Below are 22,085 nucleotides of genomic sequence, written 5' to 3'. Positions count from 1 at the left end.
GAAGCTAGAAAGAAAACCAAATGAATATCTTCTAGGTAAATTGAATACAGTATTCTTGCATTCCCTCTCTATATGAAGTATGTGCAGTTATTTTAACCCGGATTTTCCAGCTATGTTCTCTCACTGCAGTAGCTGCCCACGACAGCTCGGGAGAATTGAAGGTCAGTGGGTGTCCTCCGATCCTCAAGCCATTCATCTCTAAACCCAGGAGTTCTACAGTGGATGTGAGCGAGCTCCCTGCCCTGCATGGGAACCACAGTGCATATAAACCTTCACACCCTGTGCCACCATCCCTTATATCTATTTTAAGAGGAATAATGCTTCTTGCTATGTGTGGTTTGTAAAACAGATACACAGAAAGACATGGTTTCAAATTATGTATTGAAGACTAAAACACAACCTTCGTTATAATGAGACTGGTTCTCACAATCCGATAAATAACCAGAGTTATTTCCCAGAAACTGATACTCAATAAGACATTATCAAAATTAAATAGATCATATGGTCTTCAGTGCAGTTTTTTCACGTGGTGTTTTTCATTGTTGGTGAGGTAAGGGACTGCAGTAATTACCAGTATCATTATCAATTTGTTAGAGATTTCTTTTCAGCACAGTGAAAAACATGAGGACAATATCAGTAGTCCTTTTCTTAGCTAATCAATGAAAGTGGCACAGATTTAACATGAATACCCATTTTGATATAAGTATGTTACACCTTGTGATCATGCACCAGGGGGCTGGCAAGGTTCTAAAAGTCCCTGTGGAAGTTCTGTGCAGAACATCAAATGGAAAGTTCCATCTACTAGATGTCAAGGCTCTATGACTAATACCTTTTTCCCTACCATTTCTGATTGCTTTTCAAGGGACTACCCTGCCCACCCTAAATCAAATGCATGCATTTAAATGTCACATACTGTGCGATGGAGATCCATATGGGAGCCAATGAGGATACACCAGGGTGACATGACAGCTGTGATACAACAATGCCACATTGTGTGGGGACCTGCGTTTCTGCTCTTCCGAGGAGTTTAAAGGTCACCATTGTTGTGTAATACCCAAAGGTTCCCATGTCCTAGAGGTGCAAGCCACACCATAAATGATGGTTATTTGCATATCTAAGACATTACCCAAGTGCTGTAATACGGCATTTAACCTTCTTTTTATATAACATTACTGACCCCTTATTTCATGCCTTTCTCAGCCTGTGGCAAGATATGAGTCTCTTGGGTTGATGTCAGAATGTTCTGCTGTTTGAATTGATGAAAAGATGCAACATGTAAGATGTAGGCGTTAGCATACTGTATTACATTCTCATTTAAGGGCTTGCTCACAACCTCCTCAGATTCAATAAGGCATTTTTGGTTTGCTCTAATGGTCTTGCCATCAAATAGTTGCATGAATTACTTTTCTTTTGACTCTTCGGTCAAAGAGATAAACCAGGCTAAAAGTAGCAAACCAAAAGAACAGCTAACCAAGGGTGGTTGAAATACTAAGTTGTTCTTAGAACTTGGGAAGGCAAGACATGGCATGAGCTCATTGGCTTCCCCCTTTTTTAAGTGCAGGTGGCTGCTGTAGCAGAGCTGTTCAGCCCTCTCCAGGGCTGCACAAGCGTGTGATAGTAATGGGATGGTGACGTTTCATCAAGCTTCCTGAGCTCTGTGACTGGGGTTGTGAAACATGACGCACTGCAAGTAATTTGCCATGCATTAACATTTTCCTTAGGGTTTCTAAATCTTGTTGGGAGCTGCCCTGTCAAGTCATGCAGCACAGTTCACTGAACAGCGGCCTCCACATGATTGAATGCTCCAACGGTAATTATTGCATTGTGTTGATGAGAGGGGAGGGGGGGGGGGGGGGGGGGGGGGGTGAAAGGAAAGGCAAGCTGTTTTATCATCTACAGGGACATTGCACTTTTTTTATTTGAAGGTGACACCCAGGGGTTGATGGACTGCTCCAATTCAAAGGCATCCACAATTCTTAGATATGTATCCAAGCAGAGTGAGTGCTTGTCATTAGAGTGACAAGAAAGACAGGTGTAAGAGTAAAGATACAGTTATAACCGTCAGTACACAGTGATAACCCACTAAAGAAGCATTCGAGTTGCCCCAAAGAACCTCATTCAAGTGGATTGTCCTATCATTTAAGAGTGGATTCCAAAGCTACACAGTGTAGAATATGCTGTTCTTTTGTAATCTCTGCAAAACTATTGTCATTTCAGATGCAAAATAACACACTTGGAACAGCACACTGCTTTGCATTCATGCTTAATGTATAATAACCAATGGTTATGCAATCATTTGGACTGTGTTTGTTAGAGACAAGACAACCTGTGCGGCATGCTAATCTTTAAAGGTCAATTCATAGCACACAACAGCTTTTAAATATTGTTTTTTTCCCCATTTTATGCTGTTCATTTTTATTGTAGTCCAATTGGGTGTCTGTAATCCTGGTTAGCTATTTTACAGGCTGCCCTGCATCTCATCACCTTTTCATTAGCACAGTCATTAAAGTGAGCGATGGGACAGTAAATGTCTTCGGTTTCGCACCAGTTGACGTCAGAAGGGGGCAGGGTATTTAATGAGGCTGCTCAGGGAGGGGGGGCTGGGCAATACTGTATTTGATTGCCAGGTCAGGGGTTGTTCAGGGGCTCTGCCTTTTCAATCGCTGGGGTTTGTTGTAGAAACGGCAGGAGTACTCATCAAACTCAGCTAGCACGGATTGCCGTTCTTGAATTAATTGTAATGTCATTGTAATATTTCAGTAAGCTGCGTGGGCCTTCTCTACTAATTAGCCTTCTGATCACAATACTACATAATGCTATAAAGGTGTGTTCAGATCTTGGTGGTAGTTCTGCAGTGTTCATACATCACTGAATTGTTCCCCTATGGAAGTGATAAGGCATTTACAGAACAGGTTTATACCTTCTTTTTTACAGTGGCTGTGATGTCTTCACTTCAGCTTCATTTTTTGTTCTCCAAATTAACAGAAGTTGTAGGCATGCATTTACAGTTCATAACATTAACAAACAAGCAAACTGTACACGGCATTGCATGCTTTGCTTCGATGAAGAGGTAATGCATTGCGTTTCCATCGCCACCCCAACTACATACATTTCAGTGAAGAATTGGTTCTCGTGGGCTCCTTGACAGCTCCCATAGACAAGAAGCTGTTAAATGTCATTGAATCCAGTTCAGCTGCACGCTGTGTGGTAAATGTGATATTCTGATGTGAATTACTCATTGCTTGCCATTTGTCTTGGACCTGCTGCAGGGCGCAGTGCTTCAGAGTTTCACTACACCATCAGCACCTCTATCTGGTGTAATGGGGCATGCTGGTTACCACAATATTGCACATTTAAGAGCAGATGCTTCTTGCTAGATTTGTTCTGGTTTGTTTCTTTCAGAAACAGATTCGCACGTGCAATTGTTCTCCCAATGCAGAGGATTAGATGTTTCAGCTTATGTTATCTGCTTCAGCTCTCCCACCCATAGGCGCTTGTGTCTGTAAGTCACGCATTAGCACATCAATGTGCAATAACTCATATTCATGATAAAACATCATAACATGACATGATTCAGCTACCTGCTGGTAGCCTACTATGTTACTAAAAACTCTTTAGTGAAGTGGGTAAAATTTGAAAACTGTTTTATAGGAGATAATAGCATTCAGGATGCTTTATTAGCAATGGAATCAGATGGTTGCATATGTGTACTCTGTAAATTGGTCTATTTAATACAATGAATTTGCTACGGTTTATTTGACAGTGAGCAGGAGTGTAGTAAAGCGGGTAGAGATAGCTGAGGTGGGGGCACAGATTGTCAGGACCCTGAGACAAAGTAGCAGGAACATCTATCAGAAAATAGAGACAAACTTCAGAAGGCATATCCTTCCAGTCATTAACATTTCAATCAGGCCGAAATAAACATCGCCAGCAAAGTCCTGCCTATTCTAAGGTTAGCATATTTCATAACCTTACATAACATTTTGCACAGCGCTCGAATCAATCTTATGATGTAATGCTATGCTCCAAAGTCCTCTAAAAGGTATTCGCTGTCTGTTTAATATGCATAGCGATCCTTTGCAGTTTCATTCCAGACCACTTTCAGATTAATAGATGCATTTTCACCCAGAGCACATTCCTCTGCTTGTTTGTGTCAATGTGGCCTTTTTATATAGACCTAGTCTGAGCTTGTGAGGGAGAGGTTCTTGCTTCTTCTATTGATCCCTCCTCCCTAACTTATTTAAACCTCAAGGAAAGTCACCTAACTGTTGCTGATGCAATCCCCTGCACCTCCCTAACCTCCACTGTCTCTGCAGACAGCCTCCTTAATGACAGGGCAGCGAGTGGCTTTGGCAAACTCCATCCTGCTGGCCTGGCCTCATCAAATCAGTTCCATCTTTCAGTTGGCGATTGACAACATGGCCTGCCAGTAGGGTGCATTGATACATGTCTTACAGTACATGTCTAATAACTGTGTATTTACATAGTAGTTACTTAGTAAATACGTGTGCACTTAAACACATAATTACAATGTTATTATGCATATTTACGAGGTACTTAATGTGTAATTAATTATGTTTGCATGATATAACCTTAACTGGAACCCTTTTTTGATCCAATTGATAAAATTTAAATAGTTTATTTGTTGAGCTAAAGTTTATGCCTGTCTACCTGGAGCAATTTAAAAGCATGAGGTACTGATTAAAGATCCTAATAGATGAGGAAACCAGAATACAAGGTACAGCAAAAGGGACAACAGAGACAATGTTTGAACAAAGAAGTTTTATGATCTCAGTGGGCAATGACAGCAGCACTGTGTTGATAGCATGAAGAGGTTGGGAATGTAATTACTTGCTTCACTGGTAAGGTTAGCCTTTGAACTAGAAGCATTTGTCTATCGATGCACTGCAGTGTACAGTCAATATCCTTGCCTATAGGACTCTGACTGGCTTCCCTAAGGGGTTAAGATCATTTTCATGAAAAAGAAGGGATTGACTTCCAATCTGATTCTGTTAAACATTCTAAACAGAACTACAGACAGATCCACAGATTCACAGCTGATGCGGCCACAGGTATGTTTTATGCATTCACTGTAGCATGACAGAGGCCAATGTATTGTAAAGTATAACACACAGTGACCCCTTTAATAGCAAACCCTCCCACCAGGTGTCTTCAACATGCCTTTTGTAATGTATTAAGCAAAGGCTAGAGAGTGTAAATGCCTACTCAAGGAACAGTGGGAATGGAAGCTCTAAAAGCATAGTTAACAGGAAATAGTGAAGGTGTTTTGTGTTTGCGGAAGTCACTCTGTGCTCTGAGAGGCTCCCCGTGGTGCAGGAGTGTTGTATTGGAGGCCTGGCCCTACAATGGAGCTGCATAATTCCTGATGCCCCAGCTGTTACTGGCCATGCCAAATCCCCCCGAAGCGCTGGGCAGCACATGTAGAACTTTGCTGAAGTACATTAGGTAGCAGTGTTATTTTTCTCCCCTCTGTGCATTTTACAGAGAGGTAACTCCAGTACATCTCAGCAGCTGGGGGATTTGTGGTTACTACAGATAATCTCTTTGTGGGACCAGGTTGGGGAGGGTCACAGCAGCCCTGCTGCTATACAAACCTGCCAGCACTGTCTTTACTGCTACTAGCCAGCCTCAAAACAACCTTGGTCTGTTTGAGCAGGGAGAAAAGCAACCGATGCTCTTAAATGCTCTTTAGTACTTTGTCCATGAAGTTATGGTTGGCTAGTGTTGTAAATTACAACTGTATTAATAATCCAAAGTGGTTTTGCTTTGGGACGCAATGGGGTTATGACTGAGAGAGAGAGAGTCAGGCTTGCAAGTACTGTTCTTTTAAATCCTAGAGCAAAATCCAGGGTCTCATCTTAAAAGGAGATTATAAGGCTAGCATTTATTCAGTCAGTTTCAGACTAGGGAAAACATAGTTATTTATTTTACTGGGACTATAAACATTGTCACTACCCTTACAAAACTTTATCACAATATTTTTGCACTGTATTTTTGAAGTTTTACTATGCTTTTCCCATGGTAGACTTTCATAACGGTACATGTGCTTTTGCAAAAAAACAAAACAAAAAAAAACACAGCTTGTATCATGCAAAGTATATTGGTAACATGACATGATATATGTTTTAATACATAGTTAAATAAGAATAATAAAACAGTGTAGCAAATTTGAATGCGATGTCACTTCCAGCTGATACAAGCTATCTGATACAAAAAAGTTTCAAAGGGCTTTATCACATCAGCAGGCTCAACAATCTGGGATTTCTTTCTTTTGATGCCAGGATGGCGTCAAGTAACTAGCCTTGATATTGTCTTGATTGTTCCAGTAATTGAATGACATCTTATGTGAAGAAGGTGTCATTATTCTTGGGTTTAACACACACCACCTCATTATCTAACAGCCGAGGAGAGGGCTTGCAATCCTCAAGCTGGGTTGATTGACGATCTCCTCATTGTCACAAGCATCTCTCTCGTGCCCCTCGTAATCTCTCTCTGCTGTCAGCAGGGATGCCTTCGATTGTCAGAAGGGAGGTTAGCCCACGCTGTCTTCAGCATTGTTCACCTCTCAACAAAAGCATGCAGTTAAGCAGCACTTACTGCCTATAAGTCTATAATGGTTTACATTATAGACGGATCCCATGATAAGCCAAGAGTTAGATATCCTTTCTGTGGTTTGCTTATCATTATCAGGGTGTTCTTTGATTTCATTTTTCATTGAGGGACACCATGTTTGACGTGTTTCTTGTCTAGCTTAAGAAGGAGCATTAAAGCCATTTTTTTTATAGATACATTGCGTGATGCTATCTTCAACAAGAGGGGCATTGTCAATAATGAAAAGTCTCAGATAACTGTTTTGGGGGTTTTCCTAATAAAAGGTTGGTAGTTATTATAGAAAATGATGTCTTGAACAGCCATGCCAGAATGTTAATGACATGTTATAAAATGGTAAGCTGCAACTGATATTGCTTGTGTGTATCTGTTATTTCCTGAGTAGAAGATTTGAATGATTCTGTGGTCTTAGTGTCTGATCAGTTTTGTAGCTATGCACCCATACAGAACACATTCACTACAGATTCCACACTCACTTGGACGGTTGTCCATTTGCAAAACTGTTCGCTTGGAGCAGGCAAATTTCAACCACTTGCAGAGGGCTAAGATCACGACACACACAGTATTTGCAAACTAATTGTTGAAATGTTCTTTTTCCATGCAATCAACCAGTTTTTGTATGTCATTTGCACATTGCTTGAAGATGTGATTTGACCATCACTCACACTTTTATAGAACATTTGAGCAAAAATAAAACCTGAGCTACTGTATTCCAGTAATGAAGAGTTTCAGAGACAATTAAAAGAATTATGTTATCAAAATGATTTCATTTCATAGGCAATTGTTGCAACAATGGTGTGACAGTCTAGACAATAAGGGTCATTAAGCCCTGAGAAACAAGTTGATGTATTGGGGATATATTTCTTTGAATGTTATCTTCGGTTAAAGACTTTTATATACCTTTGTTTTCCAATACTTTGGAAATGAAATGAAATATATCTGGACAAACTAAATGGTAAATTCTAAATGCCAGCATGAGATTTCTCCAGTAAGTAATGATTCACAACAATTTGCTGCCAAAAAACTTCACACAATTAAAATGACACTTATGTCATGTAGCTGTACACAAACCATTAGCACTGCCATCTCTTAATAGCATTTTAAGTTAATCCATTGACTGAGTGGTTTATTTACGTATATATATATATATATATATTATATATAATTATAATATATATATAATATATATATATATATTATATAGATATATTATATAATAAAATATTTCAAGATAAGGTAATCATAATCTTGTTTTACGCAAATGTAAACTTTAGTTTCCTGTTGATTCATACTGGAACTGTTTTCTAACATAACCCATAAATGTTACACTATATCACTGTATATGTGTGTGTGTGTGTATATATATATATATATATATATATATATATATATATATATATATACACACATATATACCCCTTGCATAGCAGTGTGTGTGTGTGTGTGTGACACACACACACACACCACATATATATATATATATATATATACACGCTTTACATGTCATGTGGCAACCAGATGTATATCTATATTTTGTCACCTACTAAAAACACGTTTTTGTTTTCTCTTCTTTGTGTTGAAGTCTCACATTGCATTATATCCCATCATTTGCATGGAGGCAAACAGTTTAACAATGTGTAAGTATTAATTTCATCTCGCTGAAGAGGGGCACAAGTAAAAATGCCTGTACAGGATTAGGTTCCACCTTGGATGTAAGAGAACAGGTTGTTTCAAATCTTTTGTATATACGCACAGTGCTTGGAAAGTAAATCTACCCTTGAAATGCTGTTAATGGTGATTACATGCTCCCAAGATACCTTCAAAGAGAAGATAATGAAAGTGCTTCCAGGCTTAAATGGAAAATTGCAGGAGTGTTCCATGTGGTGCCTATACTGCTCTTGTTTTTTAATATTTGATTCACATATAGGAGAAATGCACTTGAAATATATAACCCTCAAAATCCTCCATCACTATGAAACACTAAATAGTACTTAATGAAAAAAAAAATATTAAAAGAAGCTTAAATTAAATGGCAAACGTTTAAACTGGAATTTCATTTCTAGATCGCAGGAGTCTTTTTTTCTAGATCCTGGAAGTCTTTTTCTAGATCGTGGAAGCCATCGAGAAAGACTTCTAGTGTTTAGGGCAGCTGCTGTAGTCTGAGTCACTGGTATAATAGGGCCACCAATAATGGAGTGTTGCAGAGGGGCATGTTAATATTTACACCAGGAGCAACTAAAGTTGGCCCTTCCAATACTAGTCTTTGTTCCAACCCTGTTCTAAATTGTTCATTTTAACCAACTAAGCCTCCATCCAGACCCTGACGTAGTTCACTGTATCATTTTCACTTGTTAAACCTGGAATATCTTTGTCCACCTGGGGTAAGTAACACAATAATGCTGTATACGATTCACAATTTGTTTTCTTCAGAATGTTTTTTTTTATTTCATGAACTTAAAGACCATGCAAGCCCACCAGAGCTGAAGGGTTTGTAAAAAGGGAATTGAAGTCAGGGTACTAAATGACCTCTAAACACACAGCACGGGTTTCCTTTTGGTCAATCACCATTTGTCCGCATGAGGATCCTGTCGCCAGCACGTCGGTCACGCCTGACACATCTCTATCGTGGATTCCACACGTTACAAGCAGTGCCGAGGGATGCTTCTGGTTTGTGACATCATGGCTGCTGATGCATTCCAAAGCCAAGCGTGTGTAACTCCCAGGTCTTTCACAGAAAGATACATTGCGTTTCATTTCCAATGTACACAGGCTGGCTAACTTTAGCAATGATATTGCTATTATTAACCTTTTAGCATTCAGAAAGCAGCGTTGATAATATGTTTCAGTAAACAAATAGGTGGTAGCATCTGTTAAATTAAAATGACTTAAATGCAGAAGTATTGTGTTAACATGTACACGGTAACCAGATGATCATTTAAGACCTCTTTGTAAAGCCTTTTAAAAACTTGGATAGTGTTATGATGTACACTACTTAGATAATGTATGGTTATTGTTGTACTTCATCCTGTATAAATTTTAGCTTTGAAAAACCTGGTATGATGTGATCATATTATTAATACTCAATCAAAGTGCTGTCAAACAGTCAACGATATTTTTCTGTTACAGCCACTGACCTCTAGGATCTCAGTCCCCTGGAGTGATATCTGTAGTCAGCAAGAATTTTCACTTTCCGAAAGGGTTGTTGAATGATTCTCATTGGCTAGGATATGCCTTGCAACATCTCTACATTTCTACAACATCTAGTTTCCAGTTCTAAAGAGGAATTCGCGTTTCGTTTGGGATCAACAGGCTGCTAGTAATGTGTCGAGCACTGAGAGGTGGAATGGTCTCCTCTTCTTCATCAATGTCAGTACGTTCTTATATTTTGTCTCGCTGCTTCTGGAACAGCAATCAATAATTCTAGCCTCCAAATGTCATCTATGAACAGTTTTGGATCCATCTGGCCAGACTTCTGCTTTACTGTCTTGAAACAACTAAAACAAGACACACAGCCTGAAGAAATTACAGCAGAAAATATGGGTGAAATATGGCTACCCAAGCCTTACACAATCAACAGCTTGGACTGTTATTAATGATCTGTTTCAGGAAAAAGCCACACTAGGAAAGTGCACTCTGTCATATCAATCTCGAAAGTAGGGCGTTGCATCATTAAAATCTCTTTAGAGCATTTTCTTCATTTATCTTGGGTGAAGATGGACCACACATGTCTGTAGGGCGTGCTCACTCCCATAGTGAGTAATGATGACAGATCTAGTCTACGGAAATGGCATGCATTTCATTCTCACAGGCTCGTTTTGTAACAACTCTGGGGTGAAACAGTGTTTGTTTGTTCCTTACCTGCATGCCTTGTGCTAACAGAAAAGCAGCCCACGGGGGATAATGGCAAGTCAGGTAAATTGAATCGTCATAATGCTTCGGTCCCATGTAGGGAATCCATTAAGCATCAGTTGACCTTTTTCCATTCTCTGCCTCTTCTGTGTTGAGGACGTGTGTTTCACTGGGACGTCCATTAGACACCCTCCTTCTGGCACACTATGAGATTTTAGTGAATGCAATTTTAAACAAAATGCAGGAACTGAAGACAAAGCAAAACAGCACAGACTGTTCCAGACTTACAATAAAACACTCTGTCTGTTTCAATATTGAGCATCTCTTATTTTGAACCTTGATACTTATAATGTATTTCCACTTCTCTTCTCTTATTTTGTTCTGGGAATCAAGTCTCTTTGTTTGTGGGGGTTGGGTGGTCTCTCATCGCCCCCTTTTCCTCACTGCGTAATACAGCGGTACTTCATTCTTCAGAGGGGATACACTCTCAGTTGTACTGCTGCTTGTTAAGGCTACTGGGAGATATAATTCAAAAGAACAGAGTTTGAAAAGCAAAGTAAAGAAAAAGGAAGATGTTATTTGAAAAGCCAGACATAAGATGCTGTACTCATTACCAGAATAATTACCTTATTAGTGTCTTAGGGTGGAAGGCTAGACCTGCTAACACATTTCTATATCACCTGAATTTGTTAATTACCATGCTGGTGTTACAACCTGGACTAACTGGTGATCCTGTCAGCCTAGCAGCAATGCACTTTACACAGGCGCTCCTTAGCCATGTCAGCTTCGAGCTAATTGGGACTAGTCGGTTCTGTGAAAGAACATTTCTGTCAAGGTGATGCAACAGCTTCGGAGTGGTGCAGAGTTGCATCTGGAGCATGAAATTGCTCAAAACTTAATGATGTGATAGGTGCTCCTGCTTAAGAAAATCACACCTAGCAATGGCCACTGTATATTACTTTAGCACACTCTGTAGCAGATTGTGCCTGCAAGCCAACCGTTATGTTACACAAACAAACATTCTACTCAATCATTAGATATTCACAGCAAATACTGAAAAAAACAGACTTTGCCAAAGCCCGTTGTCAACCTATATATTTTTTCAATGCTAAGGTGCAAAGATGACTATCTAGTTTCCAGTACATAAATCTTACAGGAAAAACAATGGATCATTTCTGGGTAAAATAAAGACAAGGCTGCTACCCTCACTTTGTTCTGTCCTACTCTTTAGAAACAAAAAGTTTGCTGTGATGTTAATATCCACTGCACCTTGAAGAACTCTTTCCAGAGTGGCACGTCTTAATTAAGAGTGATTCTGTATGCAAGGCACCTCGTCAGCCAGTGAGATCACTCATTTCCACACAGCGGGGGTGGGGGGGCTCGGGGGCAGTTCCTATGAATCATGGCCGAGGCAGGCATTCATTCTCCCCGACAAGGTGATGATATGGGCATTAGTGAGAGAGTGAGAGAGAAATGATGGCGAGACAATAATCAGATAGCCCCAGTGACAGCTTTATTATCTAATGGAATGCACCCGGAGTAATTTCCACTAATGATTCAGACTGTTTTGACACCGCGGGAGAAGTGAGTGTCGGTGACATGCGGATTGCAGCCCTCGCAATGGCACAGAGTTCAGGGTGAGAATGACACTCAGGAGGTTTTTATAGCCCTGGATAACAGCGCTTCCATTCCTAGACTTCTTAGCGAGATTGGCCCTTTTGCGATGATTGCAAAATTGGGTTTGTGAGAGTTCGTTGGCTACAGCCAATGTCTGTCTTATTAAAACCTCTCCCGTGGGGGCATTTGAACCCCCCTCGATTAACACGCCTGATGTAGAATAAAAAACGTGGCGATATTGCTGGTAAAGCCAATCCAACCCAGTGTTAACACACCAGACGATCCTTTTGCTTCTGCATATGTATTACTCCATTACAAGGAAGGCAGGGCCAAGCTTAAAATGATTGCTTTCAATAATGGGGTAACTCATCCAACTCCGGCACATTGAAGGCTGTAAACAAAATTACTGACAAAATAGCACAGGGAACAAGATGGCGCAAGTGGCACTTGTAGCATCCTGTCGACACCCCTGCTAATGGGGATTCATTCGTCTATCGTCAAGCATCAATTTTCTTAAAAAGGAATGTGTTACAGGGCACCTGTAATGTTAATAATAAAAAATGCAAAGCACTTAAAGCAGGGAACTTTTGCTTTCCATTAAAAATTTCATCTTGTGCACGTCACACTGCAATGCTGATATGACTCGGAGAGTTCACACAGCCGGATATGGGTCTGTTAGAACATGTCCGGAATCATTTCGGACACAGGGAATCAAGGAAAGATCCCAAATGTACAGTCAAACAAGAGCAATGCTTTAATAGTCCATTAACACAATCTGATCTACGCATGACGGTGTGCTGGGGGATCAGGGATGTGCAATAAACATAATGTTGTGGCTAAAACCAACTCCCCTTTAAGATTCTGATATGATACCACTGGTGTGATTTTTCTAAACACTTTGCTAAAATGTTTAATCCCAATACAATACATAATGCTTGAAGTTGCTTATAAACCTCAAGCATTATAAACAAGCTGGTATGCGGGTCTAAATCCATGTTTCAAACGGTAGACGATTAGGCATATTTAAATAAATATCTTTTGCAATAATAATATTGTATTCCGTTGTGTTTTGCTAAGCAATGCTGCCCCCTACCAGTAAAGCAAGAGAAGAGTCTGCTTTTTTAAAGCAGCCTACCTAACTGCATAACAATGTGCTGGCATTATATGTAGCAGGGTGAGATAGGACAGCCAGCACCTCTTCTGCACTCAGTATCTCACTGCCACACTCTGACCACGGTGAAAACTTCCAGTACTGCCACAACAAGGGTCTCAGATCATATGATGTTCCCAAAATACAGCTCGGCTGCACCTCGTGGCTGCAGCAGGGCAGTCGCTTGCTCTGATTATTCTGCAATTCGATGTTAAAACTGTATACAATCAGCAAGAGCTTTAGCAGGGTAACCCTAAGCCATTGCTTCTGAAAAAGTTCCCCTGGGCTGAGGAAGTGGGGAAGCATGTTAGCACTGGGCCGTGCCCTTCGTGTAGGGGTATCCCGTTAATGTTTGCAAATAGTGCATGCATGTTTTCCACAATTTATATTGCATAAGCAGAAAATAGTAGGCTGGCACCCTCTTCTGACTCAAAGGGGTATTTTATTTATAAGTGGGAAAGTGCAGAACATTTACTGGTAAACGGTTTATCAATGCAAGGATGGATAGCAGTTTGAGGCATTCCCTGTTTTTTTACGAGGTTCATATTAAACCTATAAATTGTGGCTAATGAATTCTATTAAAAACTGGAATGGGTGAACCTGCTACAGGAGTCTTATCTCGATCCCTGTCAATGTATGCTTACGTGCGTTATTGTAAGCTTTAAGTAATCCATTATTATTATTATTATTTATTATTATTATTATTATTATTATTATTATTATTATTATTATTAAATTAAGTCGACAAATGTGACATAATAAATAAAAAGCCCACTAAATTGGTCTTTCAACTTTACAGCGTGTTGTTGTATCATTCTCCTGGTAACAATAACTGCACACAAAAATGTACAATCTGCAATTATGTGTTTGTCTGATTCAGTTATCTTACTAATAAACTGATAGCATATTGATTATAAAGCGGCGCGGTTGCAAATTCTGAGCGGAGCATCATTTGCAGTGCTCGAATTATTCGAACAAAATTTAATTCAGTGATATTGCATTTGCAACGTGTTTACAGGTTTACTAAACGTTTTACCAAACCTCCTTGAGACGACGCTGTGTTATTATTCACTCTTCAGCCTCGCTGTTCTCCGTCTAATACAAAAGCTGCACTCTTTACGGGCTGCATTGATCAGCCGAGTGCAATTATACAGCCAGTAGCTCGAGACTGCACTGCTGCAGCTTCCTCTCTGCAGCGATGAGACTCTCAGACAGGCGGCGGCCGCTCCGGCACATAATTGCTGTAATCATGGAAACAGCTCAATTTGAGGCAATTTCTAATAATTAAAATGTGGTAAGAATTAAAGACCGGCTTTTTCTGTTCTTTTTTTTTTTTCTGTTTGTTTCGTTTTTGTTTCTGAAGAGGAGCATATCAGAACAAAGTAAACCATTCATGCAATTATCTTGCACACACGCGAACGGCGGGTGCATTTTAATAATAATAATAAGTCCATTCAGTCCCATCATATATATATATATATATATATATATTATATATATATATATATATATATATATATATAATATATATATTATATATATAGTATATATATATATATATATATATATATATATATATATAATATATATATATATATATATATATATATATATATATATTATACTAGTTGATCATTGGAAATTAAGACAAATACTATATTAACCTTTGTTACTTTCTGTTTATTGACATATTAAACCAGCTTGATTGAATTATGTCTTTGTATATGTTTTCTTCAATAACCACCACGCTTTTTTTAGTACAAACAATTTTTGTTTAATTAACTAAAACTGATCAAAAAGAAACACACAGCTGAGAACACGCTAACACTTTTTTTCAGTAATGTAAACAGGAAATTAAAATCGGTTAGAATAATAATTATATATATATATATATATATATATATATATATATATATATATATATATATATATATATATATATATATATATATATATTTAAAAAACGTAACATATTAAATGTCCCGTTCCCAATTTCAAGTAGAAAGCAGATTGATATAACGACGTGCATTTGTCATTCACTTCGGTCATTTAACGTATAACAAAATCCATTTGGAGCTGATAAACTTTATATATATAATTTAACTTCCAGGTTAAATAAAATACAACTTAATCAAAAATGATATCATCTTTTTGTTCATCAGCACGCCCAGGATTTTGTTTTCTTTTAACTGTTACCCACAGAGCCTGGAAGGAGACTCGCTTTGTCAGCTCCATTAGTCCCATGCGTGCCACGTGACAGCCCGTTTCTGGCCCAGATTTCGGGACTGTTTTCCTCGCTAATGCATCCCTGCACGCCGTGCGTCATGTATCCCAGGGTGGCCGTGGGACCGCTGCCCGTCTTCTTCATAGCCGGGAGCTTTTGCACCAACGCCGACACCCGCAACGGGCTCTGCCCTCCCTCCTCTGAATCCAGTCTTTTGTTATTATGAGCGCCGGTGTCCGGCAGAGATACCGGGGTAGTTCTTTCACTTAGCACTGTGATGCTAGCGCTGGACTTGAAAACAAAACAGACAACATATTGAGAGGGCATGCCTTCCAAGGACACTGACAGCGAGCACTTTTACAGGGTTCTGTGACGATAATTACAGTTCATTCAAAATTCGCATTACCTGCTCCATAGACGCAGCGCTGGCGTTTTCTGCTTTCTTTTTCCTCGACAGGTTTGGATTCCAGTGACAAACCAGACTGTCGTTCTGCACGCTGTAATTCTTGTGTCCCAAAAGCCAGTAAGTGTTCAGCTTACCTTTTCCCTGTAGATAAAAAAAAAAAAAAAAAAAACAGAATTTAAAAGCAGTGATGCCATCGCAAGTCATGTAGCATTTCAATATGTTACTGCTAAAATTCTACTGTGGAGCTGGGTTTGTGATGTAATTGCAGCGCCTTGATTCAAACCATTGATCCACGATGATACAGCAAGAACGAGCTAGGATCTTATAGCAAGTATTGCCAATCAGGACTAAATATTCTCAATGGTCGTTCTCTCGTGTACTCTCTAAAACAAACGGGCTTTAATTACACTCTTGTGAATGTGGCACAGGTTAAGTAGCACTGAAAGGGATACATGCTTATTTATTTAACATTCGTCATTTGAAATCGATTAAAAATTGAACTATTGCATTACAAACAGGACAACGCTTACTGTAGGGTTAGGATCTCCAAGCTGTTTAATCATTACTTAGTAGCACGATTTTTTTTTTTTCAAATTGTGAGAATGCACCTTCAGACAAAAATACAGCATATTGTAGAATATGTAGCCCTATCCGCAACAGGATAAATACCTCCAATGTTTGTTTTCAAACACACTTTCCCTTGACAGGCATGTTAAACATACCGAAACACTGGGAAGTTGGCTCCTTGAGCAAGATATATATTTATATATAGTATATTACCTTGATTTCAATTTCACCTCTGAGCTGGAGCTCATATGCATCATCCTTTGTCAATGCAATATAAGTCTCTGAGCTAACGTGAACCTTTTGAGCTGCAAAAACGGAAAAGTGCAAATAAATATAGAATTAAATCTAGCAATAAATCCATTGTTAGGGTGGCTCATTGAAGGCACATTTTGAATTAATTCTGGCAAGCAGATCTTGTGATCTCCACATGACATTTCTTTAGAATGCTTTTGTGAGCAACTCAAATCAAATGATCAGAATTGTTTCTTTGTAAAATAAACTTTACAGAAATAAATATTTTCAATTTCAATTGATTTTGTTGACGAGTGTCCACAAAAACATAATAATAATAATAATAATAATAATAATAATAATAATAATATTAATAATAATACCTAGCCAGTAATACAATGTTGTGCACAGTACCAGTATCATGGTATCACTTATTGTGTCTTGTTCACAATTTGATTTCCTCACATCCTCAGAATAGAACATTCCAAAGGTTTGGTCAAGGGTACCACTTCCCAATTTTGAGTTTTTGTTTGACATGACTTATAAAGTCAAGGGGAACTACTGCCCCCATCCCCCATTGGGGGGGGGGGGGGTACCCACGCAAGCTGGTGGATTCCATGCGTGATGCAGTGTTGACAGTATCTCCAAAGAGGCAGTATCGTGGCATCTTGTAGCCCACCACCCCAGCCACGCAGGGACCTGTCAGAGAGTAAGCACAGAGCAGCAGAGCCAGTAAAACACAGGGATGGGAGTTAGGCTCAGAACTTCCCGCAGGAGAATCTGAACCAAGCACTCAATGATGTGAAGAGAACCCATGGAAATATATGAAGCAACGCTGATCACACGCTGTTAAAATTCTACCAGACTTTAATCACAAAGGCTAATACTGAGTCATCTGAAAATACATTTGTGGCACTCATGTGACAAAGTTACTCAGGTTTGGAGGAATCTGTGCTTCTGAATCATGTCCGGAGTGGCCAAAGTTGGCCATTCCACTCCTGGTCTTTCTACCAACCATGTTCTAAATTGATTAATTGAACCAATGAAGTAGTTCATTATATCATTTCAGCTTTGAAACCTGGATGGAATAGTAAGACTGTTACTGGACACCCCTGACCCACTCACTTCAATCTGATTAAACCCCAAACCACATTCCAGCTTGAAACAGGTTTCCTTGCATGACATATAGATGGACTGGATACCCCCAACAGGATCAGATCAGAGTGTGTGTGTGTGTGTGTGTGTCTATATATATATATATATATATATATATATATATATATATATATATATAAAGGAGATTAATCAGACCTGTGTGGATCCCAGCTCGGAGCTGCAGCCTCTTGGAAGGCATGTGAGGAATCGGCACCTGTCGAATTGCAGCTACCAAATCCAGGGCCATTTTAGCAATCTCGTCTGCATGTTTGTCCCCATTCCTCTCGGGCAGGCCACTCACCACCATGTAGGCGTCTCCGATAGTCTCCACCTGCCGGGCAGGACAGCGTTCACAGTAAGAACTAGGGGTGGCACTTTCAGAGTGTGTTTTTTTCAAAGCGTTTTCTCCTTAAGGTACAGAAGGAATTGAACGCTTGTTGTTCAAACGGTTTCTTCTTCATTTGAGAGTGACTCAAGTGTCACACGGAGTAAACTGATAATTTGGATGACCAGGTCCTGTTTCGTGTGCCTCATTGCAAAAATTTGAAAGTTAGCATCATTTTTATTTGTGGGACACATGTCTGTTGTACCTTAAAGGGTTAAGAGCCACTTATACACATTAAAGCCGTTTGCTTCTCAGCTTTTTATATCAAATACACAGAATTTTCTCCTTAAAACAAATAGGAGTTCCTAGGATTAAACTCTTTGAAAATATGTCCCTTAGTTTAATTAACACATATTAATGTTACAAAAATTTTACATAACTAATAGAACTGAAGCATGAATACTTTTCTCATTTTGTGACATGTTATATCACAGAACACATCTGTTACTCCTCGGCATATCTCTTACAATGCTTCTGCGACAATTAAAAATCATAAATTATCAGCCAATTAGTGATCCTGATATAGTTCCCCATAGCCAACATGGCCTAACCTTGATTTAAATAAATCATGAAACAACGAGGGGTGCAGCACTGCAAAAAAAGAGTGGAACTTCGTGTTCCTTTCAATTGAATAGCTTTTATTTTATAATTGACACAGACAATTCTGCTGTTCTGGGTACCTTGTAGACATCATAGGAGTCGATGCGAGTGTCAAAACACACATAGAGGTTGTTGAGCATCTCCACCACCTGCAGAGGGGTGCATGAGGCTGAGATGGAGGTGAACCCCACTATATCAGAGAAGAAAATGGTCACCTGACCGAGGAGAGAGAGAGAGAACAGAGAAGAGCACACATTAGAGTCAGGCGGTGGGCGCTGTGCAATACAGAACACAATGAGATTGTCTTTCAGCATTTGCATTTCTGAGTCGACTGCTGGCTCTTAAAGCTTGTGTATTTACAATGCCAATGAGCTGTCCTTAGCAGAAGATCAGATCTGAGCTTTTGGATTCTTTATCGTTTGATCATGCTGTGCTTGGCCTGTTGCATTTAATGCAATGAGATCTATTTTAATCCCAGTACTCTTGTTTGGCCCCATGGATGTCCATTGGCATTGTTTAAATGAAAGATATGTTGTTATATATATATATATATATATATATATATATATATATATATATATATATATATATATATATAGGTTGTGTATGGAGACAGGGTTTTGTATTAATTCTTTCTTTTCTAATACGTTAGGTTTGTGGGGGGGTAGAATACCACTGTAGAATCTTTAACCCTACAGTCAATATGGCCAAATGGGACCCTGCAAAAACAACATTGGACTGTTTAAATGCATCAGTGATGTGGTAATTTCCTGTTAGAGAAAGCTAATTAATCTCTGAGAGGCATTTCTGACATGCAGTTCTCTTTCTGTTCTCAGAAATATTCATTTACCTGATAATGAATATGTAACAGTATAATTACAGGTAATTACTGAGACAACACACAGCATGCAAATGTCGAGAGAAAGCTTGCCCTGTACTCCACACACCTGGAAGTAATTTAGTTACTAATTTAGTAAAAAAAATAAAAAATAATTAAATAAATCATATGCTGTGATTTAGTTTTAATACCCCCTTTGGTGAAATACCAATTAAAACTAAGCAACACTTTCGGTGGTCTTTCATTCTGAAGCCTTTGTAGATTAATTAAGCGTTATTTAGAGAAATGATTCAGTTAACCCCTACCTCACACAGGGAGTGAGCACACTTTCAAACAGCAGCTACTTACTGTATATTCTGTTCCTCATATAGTTTTGTAATAAGCAGCATCAAAGATGTTTAAAGAAACTGTGCCGATTTTATTAACGACTATTCATTTTTCAGAATGTCCTCCACAATAACTGAATGGATTAAAAATGTTACTGATAAGCCTTGAACCTGTAGACCAAGTAGTTACTGCCTTGTCTCCTGGGATATCTACAATGCCTTACCCTTTCATAACTCTCGGCTTCCACATGCTTATTTCTCCGGAGTTGCTTGGCTACGGATTTGGGCAGCATCTGGTGAAGGAGGTCTTCTGCAAGACGCCTCTCCTGCTTGAGGTCTTCGGTCCTCTCCCTGAGGCTCCTTGCGTAGTTCTGTATCCACTCCGTCATCTGCTTGAAGGACACCAGGACTATGGGATAGATGAGACAGGCTATGGTTAAGAGGCTAATCTTGAGGCTCACGGCTGAGAGAAAGTCTCTCGATTTCTTTTTCAAAGTTTGGCTGCCCCGCTGGAGCAAGCAGTCCTGAACGTTGGCCAGCCCGTGAACAAAAGCACCCGTGCTGTTGGGGGGAGGGAAATCTAAGGAGGTCCCAAAAGGCATGGGAAGGGAAGTGTCTTTAAACTCTGTGAAGTACAGTGAAAGGTTGCCGTTCTCCAGCCAGCAGTTCTGCAAGTTGTCAGACACCAGTAATGCAAAGTTCAAGGTGCTTGTGGTCTGCTGCCAAGAGGTCTGAAAGCTGGTGATGGATCCAGAACTTTGTATCTTGGTGGCCACCTCTTTGACCCAGGTTAGAAGCCTGAGTGACAACACATCTGCCCAATCGGGATTGAGCCTCACCAGCCCCAGATCCTGTTCCAGTTCCCCCCAGACCTGCATGAGCTTTGTGATTGCCAACGAGAAAGCAGCAGCAGCATCAGCACTGTTGTTGATGTCTAAGGACTCCTTTCTCCAGGTCGTGTTGAGCACTGTGGAGATTTCATCCAAACGTTTGCCACAACCTTGATCCTTGCCTTCCGCGCATTCTCGGAAATCCATTCCCTGCTCCACCTCCATGCAGAGATGGTTAACCCTGACCATCAAGAGGCTGGTGATTTGAGGACAGGTCCCAGACAGCGTCTTGTTGTGGCTGGCCGGCCAGCAGGCTTCTCGTTCCTGCTGCAGCCGGCCAATTAGTTTGAGGATGAGGAGATTCCTACATGAAACTAGGTCATGAAGGGCAGCCTCAGTGTTTCTCCACACCTCCATGCTGCTCCTCAGCTCCAAGGAGACTGATCCCAGGAGAGCCACCAGAGACAGGATACAGGCGGTCAGGATCTTACGGACCGTGCGGCTACTTCCAGTATTCGAGGACAGGGAGCATCTATGAGTGAAGAGTGATTTGAAATGAAAACCGGCATGTTGGATTTATTATTATGATTATGATTAATATTTATTATCAATAATTAGACCACTGTAAAGCAAGCACAAGGTTTGCATGAACAACCGGACAGCAGCATCATGACTAGGTTCAATAATAATAATAATAATAATAATAATAGAAATTAACCCACAGTTTAAATATTCTTTCACTCTGAGATTATGTATTGTACTATAGTTTGGGATATATGAAATCGGTTTGAGTAGAAACCTATCTTTTCTTTTATTAACTTATGTAATTTTTAATTCATTTTTTAATCCAATAAAGATTTGTTTTTTTTTTCAGTCTGCAGGAGAATTAGTGACTATCTCATTACATTACAAAACAAAAAACAATTATTGAAAAATAAATCATTATTATTATTATTATTATTATTATTATTATTTTATTATTATTATTATTAGTAGTAGTAGTAGTAGTAGTATAGTGGTAGTATGAGTATGTATGCATGTATGCATGTATGTTTGTATTTTTAAATAAATAAACCAAAAAGGTTTAAATCATATGACTTGCATTCACAAACATTTACCGCAGTGTTAAATTTGCATATTATTTATTTATTTATTTATTTATATTTTGTAAAATGATAATCAAACGAAAGTGTTTCGTGATATTAATGTAAACGCATGGATTCTTTATTTTGGAGATTTATAAAATGTGTTATCTGATTTCAAAAGCAATGTAAATG

Source organism: Polyodon spathula, chromosome 16 (genome assembly GCF_017654505.1).
Source record: "Polyodon spathula isolate WHYD16114869_AA chromosome 16, ASM1765450v1, whole genome shotgun sequence".
In the NCBI taxonomy this organism is placed as follows: Eukaryota; Metazoa; Chordata; class Actinopteri; order Acipenseriformes; family Polyodontidae; genus Polyodon; species Polyodon spathula.
This window is presented reverse-complemented; position numbering follows the sequence as displayed.